Below are 6,000 nucleotides of genomic sequence, written 5' to 3'. Positions count from 1 at the left end.
AACACCCAAAATTCATCTGCCTAATATTGTCTTGGAGCCTTATCCTCAAAACTCTGTGGCTGTGAACACTGACATTGTAAATTCAGGTGAGATGAACACAGTAAAAATGCATTTCAACCTCTGGATACCCAGGATATTTAGTTACAATTTTTTTCACTATTTTGTACACTTCAAAGCACACATCTCAGGCATTGCTGTTCCACAGTCTTTTCTTTATAAGCATTCATCTCAGCTGCCTTGCAGTGCTATTTGCACTGTACTATTACTTCCTACCCCAAAAGATGCAGCTACCAAACAGGAATCTGTGTGCCAACTCTATCACTCCTCTGTTTAAAATCCTGACACTCAGCCTCCTGTTTGAGGGGAATCAATACATGATCTGGCCTGGATGGATAGAAATTAATCGATGTGACATTTTACAATACATTCAGAGCACTGGGCTAATGCTCATAGTGCATTTATTTTGCAAATGAAACTCTCTACTGCATGAATTCTTGTAGTTGCAGTTTGCTGGAAGCTGCAAGAGTACAGCAGAGGGAAGTATAGCTCAGTATTTGCCTTCTTTCCTCAGTTGTTTCAGACTTAGTGGGCATTTTCAGAAACAAAATGCTCAACCAGCTGCATCTTTGGTCTGATTGTTTTTTATATGTTGGTAACTGTTTTTGATGTAAGTACATACTGACACAATCTTATTTATATGTATTAGCAGATATGGTAGAAGAATTTTGTTCTATACAAGGTGATCTGGAAGAATAGATAGGAAAGAAAAATTATCCATGGCTATATATTCAGCTATTCAAGATAGCTGTTCCTTCTTGTTAATGCAATTGCAAGAACCATAAAGCATATGGTAAGGGATGCTCCATCACTTTTAAAGAACACTTCAGCTAATGCAGAAATTAATTATGCTGCATTCCATAATTCAGGGATTAGATTTTTGAACATAATTAAGCGTGTGGTGCCTGGTCTTTGAGACACAGGTACACGTGTTCATTTTGTCTGTTTCAGAAATAAAATCAAGTAGCAAGCTACCAAAAATATTTTGTTCAAGCTTTTTAAATAAAAGGGTCTGCTGAAAATTTGCATAATATCTTACTTGTGAAATGTAAAAACTGTCATAAATCGTAATTCAATTTATAAGACAATTAAATGCATGTGTTTCTGCTCTCTTTTATGGTTCTTGGAAATCATTATCTTGTGTAGCTGGAGAAAAAGGGGCTAAAGAAAACAGAGAAGAATTAGAATAGAATTAGCATTAGAACAGAGGGAAAATATCAGACAGTCACTTCCTTCACATATTTGTTTTTTCTAGCTGTCCTGAGCTCAACTGAAATAGCACAGCATGCTCCACATTCCTCAGTATTTCTTATTTTCCTTAGGACAGAGGTTGCTTTCTATGTCTCATGGGACTGAGATGGTTTTGCTGCAATTAACTGCTAGAGATTTTCTGCCATTGTAGTCTCTTTGCAGCTTATGATACTCATTAAATCTCTCTGATGACATAAAGAAAACCCTGTAAAGATGATAGAATGTTGTTTATACAACTTACTGAAACACTCTTCATAAATTCTCATCTCAAACAAGGCAAAGTTGTCCCATAAGTTAGCAGCAGTATTTTTCTAATGTACCATGTTCTTAAAATATGTTTTTCAAACAGCCTTGCCATCAATGTAAATGTGTTCTGGTCCCACCAGTGGTTTTATTGTATGTCAGAACATATCAATCTTTTGTTCATTACAAATAGGTCAAGTCTAGAAATATTAAAAAACTAGAAATCAGAAACAAAGAAATGAAAAAATGTGAAAACTTTTTTCAAGACGTGTAGTGTGGATGTTGCATTACTTGCACCTTTAGACTTTACTACATTTGAAGAATTTGCAATAGAGCGGATGGGGCAGCAGGAATCTGGGAAAAAGGCAGTTTGGTTCCACACTGAGCAGTGAGAGAAAAAGGCCCTTTTCCCTGCAAAAGCCCAGCTCTGGATTTATCCCTCATTTTTACTAAACTGACTGATCTTTTACTCCAGCTGGTATTACAGCACTAGTGAGTAGTGCTATAACAAAACTGTTGAAGAAACAGCCTTCACCTTATTTGAACTACTAGTGAACTGCATGTTTTTGTTTCTGCAGAATTTAGTTTCTTATTTCTGAAGGTCAAAAGAGATAAAGATGTTCAAGACTTTCTACTGATGTGGAACTCTATTTCTGTGTCTCCAACCCAACAGGTCTCCATGCTTTAAATCATTATATCCTAATTAAAGTTTACCAGCAACACATCCCTTCAGAAGAAAAAGCTTTTAGGTCAACATGAGATATATGGCATTTGGGGAAAAAGGTCTTGACTCGCATAGTTCTGATCTCAGGTGCTGATTCAGTGCTGTCCCTGGGATCTATCTTTTTGCTCCTGTCTTGGGCTTAGGTAAGTAGACCAGTATTCTCTATACCATTTTGGTTTTTCACCCATTTGCTTCACAGAATGGTTTCAGGGATATAATTAGGTAAGCAGTGTGAAAAGTGTATTCCCAGATGCTTCTTGGTCAGTTCTGCCTGAGGTAACCACCAACAGCCTCTCTCAGCTTAATGATGCCTGCTGTTGGCAGTGCTTCTGCCAGAGAGTGAGGTTAATGTCAGGAAATAAAATAAAATCTGCTTAGTAAACACTGCAAAGAAAATAGGTTATGTGTTAATGTGCTTGCACCAGGTATTGCTCTCTGAGGCTTTATTTTCAAGTTTTGTTGTTTAAATTTTGGTTGTTCATACATGGTTAAATTTATACAAACTTTGAAGAAGCTTGAAATGATAGAGAAGAAATTAAGAGATAAAAGATGTCTGTCAGGTGTTTGGCTCCTAGTCCATACTTCCACTAGCATAGGAACACTTGTCTGATCTCAGTTTAGTTTCTTAGGTAAGAGACATCTGCCACACACATTTCACTTTTAGAAAGGTTTCTCTAATTCTCAATGTCATTTTCCCTAAAGGAAAACCACTGCGGAATTTAACGGCAATAGCTGTAGAGAACATCATAGAAATTACATTTCTATACCTGCAGGACTGAATAGAGATTAATATAACTTACACATTCCTATTGAGGTATTTTATTGCATTTTATAGGAAGAATACCATTTTCTCTTAAATTATATGGGATAGTTTAAAGAACAAGGTTGTAATTTCCTTAACAAATGCTTTTAAGACCTCCCTATGATAGTTCATGTTTTAAATTTCATCATTGTCTCTATAGCTTATTTAGGCAAGTGTGGCCACCCATACGTGACGAAACAAATTAAAAAGGGCACATAATGTTCCAGTTTCGAGTACTTGGGTGGATGGGGTTGCTTTAATATACATATATCATACTCTTCCAAGCTATCAAAGACCTTTGGATGAATTGGGTGCAATATATTAACTCAATTACAGTGGAAACAAAGATCAAAGAATGTAGCTGGGAGGTCTTATTAAAGTATGAGACTTCATTAAAATGTCACTGGTTTTGATTATACTGGATTAAAGTGTCTGAAATTTCACTTAACTTCTTCACGTCCCCTGAAAAGAAAATTCTGCTGGGTTATTCTGTAAGTTCACAGTTTGAGAACTTATTTTGCAGTGTTGTTATTAAAGTGGACTTTTCATAAATTGGTAGAAAACACCAAAGATCTTTTTTATTCATTTCTGACACTGAATATAAAATCTCTTCTGCTTCAATTTATTTCCTTTTTTGTTTGTGATTTTTGTATCTGGCTTTTACTCATTCACATTCATCCCGGAAAGACTTCAGTTTTTCAAAGGAAATCATAATAAAAACCCCTACTTTTCCTCTATTTAAAATAAATAAGAACACATGAATGAGATAGAAAGGTAAGAAGTCCAGTTTTTCCCAACTGGCAGAGCAGTGCTGAGCTTTCCAAGGAAAGGTGTTAATGGGGAGCAGTTTCTGTGTGCTGCAGTGCTCAGCTGTTCTATTTCTGCCTCTCCAGCCAAGAAACAGAATGCACATGAATGCTGAGCACTGCTATCAGCGGTAATAGCCCTTTAAATTGGAAACAATCACTGTAAAGACACCTAACAGACATTCTCTGGTATGTAACAACAAGATTGAGATAAAAATCACTTTTCTTAATTCGTTTATTTTCCTGTTGCTACACATGATGTCAACACTTGTTTGTAATTTTATTAAAATGGTGACGCACCCCCTGTTGTGACGCAGGAGCAGTGAAAAGTTTGCATATTGCTATCTTGCACATCCATCATATTTTATGCTTGATATTGATACAGCCCTGCTCAATCTCTCTGCAAGTGCCAGGGTAGAGTCCAGCCCTGTCCCTGCTTTTGTTGTGATGAGCCCCATTCCATGGGAGTTAGGCTTTCAAGGTACATAGCCCAGCATGCACTTAGCAAAACATGAATTCATTCTGTAACTAAATTGATTTCTTGCTTTGCTGCGTACATGTTCCTTAAATTACAGTGCAAGTAAAACACAGAGCATGCACTTCCACCTTAAGTAGAACACAATTTTATGAGCAGCAGTTGCCAGCGTTATGGATCTCCCCACAGATCTGGAAAGGCTCAGGACGAGATAGCAAGCAAGTAGTGTATTACAGATAAACAAGAATAATTCCATTCATTTATGGATTGTTTCAGGGATTCTGAAAGACTCTGCTAATACTGGCTATTAGATAGAGAAGATGGGGAGGAGAGAAAATCAATTCATTTCTCAATCTATTTAAGTGAACAAAGAATTGTGTGTGAAACTGAACAGAGCGTGTCAACAAAGCTCACACCAAACAAAAAAAGAAAAGCAGCTTTATTTTGCATAATTGTGTCTGAATCACTGAAGATTTGACAGAACCTGTTCCATTCTAAGCCCCAAGGTCTTATTTAGGCAGAGCACAATATCAAATACCCTGTAATGTGTTTTTTCTGGGCTAATCTAACATCTCACAGGATATCACGCAAAAGGACAGCACAGGCAGTTGAGTGGTTTCCTTGGTTTATATTCAGTCTTTGCAGGACTTATTCCATCTCTCTGTTGAAAGCTACGACACTGCACTGTCAGATCTCTCCAGTTTTTTAGGGTGGCTTCCTTATCTCTAAAATAGGAACGAAATAAGAAATATTAGTGTGTTTCTGGTAAGAGAGAGATAAGGTTTAACCTCTGAACACTTGTAAAGGTCTTCAGAGGACACTTCAGAAGTGCCTAATGCTATAAATTCTGGCTTTATAAGGTTTTTTACTATCATTAGTGTATTAGGAACTTGACCTTTTAACCTTTATGCCCATATGTAACCTGCCATAATGGAGGTTCATGGAAAAGCTTTCATGACCAGCATTACCTGTGCAATCTGAACAACAGACTTGGCAGAAACCTGAAGGAATTGAGCTGTGACTGTGCAGCAGGGTAAGTCACTCCAAATTTTGCCTTCCTTATAAAAGGTAAGGGTCTAGAAAAACTATGACCAAGATTTCCTCAAATCACAATGTTTTATCTGAACAGAAGTAAGTTGCATTTACGAAATGGCTGATATTAACAGTCTAGTATTAGCAGGGTAAATGCCTTGAGATAAGAATTAAGATTGCCTGCTGAGCATCCAAAACTCCACAGCATCAGCAGGCACTAAAGCAGCAAGAAGCTTGGAAAAACGGCTCCACATCTGATAGGGAAAAGCACAATAAATCAAAGATAAAGCAAACTTTCTAGATAACCAGGAGCATTTAGTGCCATTCCTCTACAGGAAATGAGTCAACACAGCCTCCATGCTTTCCCTGCCTTTCTGCCAATTTACATCTTAATGGATAAACTGGTCCAAGTTACTCATTTGGCAAAGCAAGGGATTGATTTGCAACTTTTCATCTTGACTGCTCCCATCAACTTCTGCAGGGCTGTTCAGGGCAACTGAGCACAGCCATGGGCAGGCATTTAAAGATTAACAGGCTTTTGCAGCATTCCAGGGGGATGACAAAGCCATCAAAATTCATTATTTTTTCCCCAGTATTTCACACACAGTAC

The sequence above is a fragment of the Passer domesticus genome, chromosome 14 (genome assembly GCF_036417665.1).
Source record: "Passer domesticus isolate bPasDom1 chromosome 14, bPasDom1.hap1, whole genome shotgun sequence".
Classification (NCBI taxonomy): Eukaryota; Metazoa; Chordata; class Aves; order Passeriformes; family Passeridae; genus Passer; species Passer domesticus.
This window is presented reverse-complemented; position numbering follows the sequence as displayed.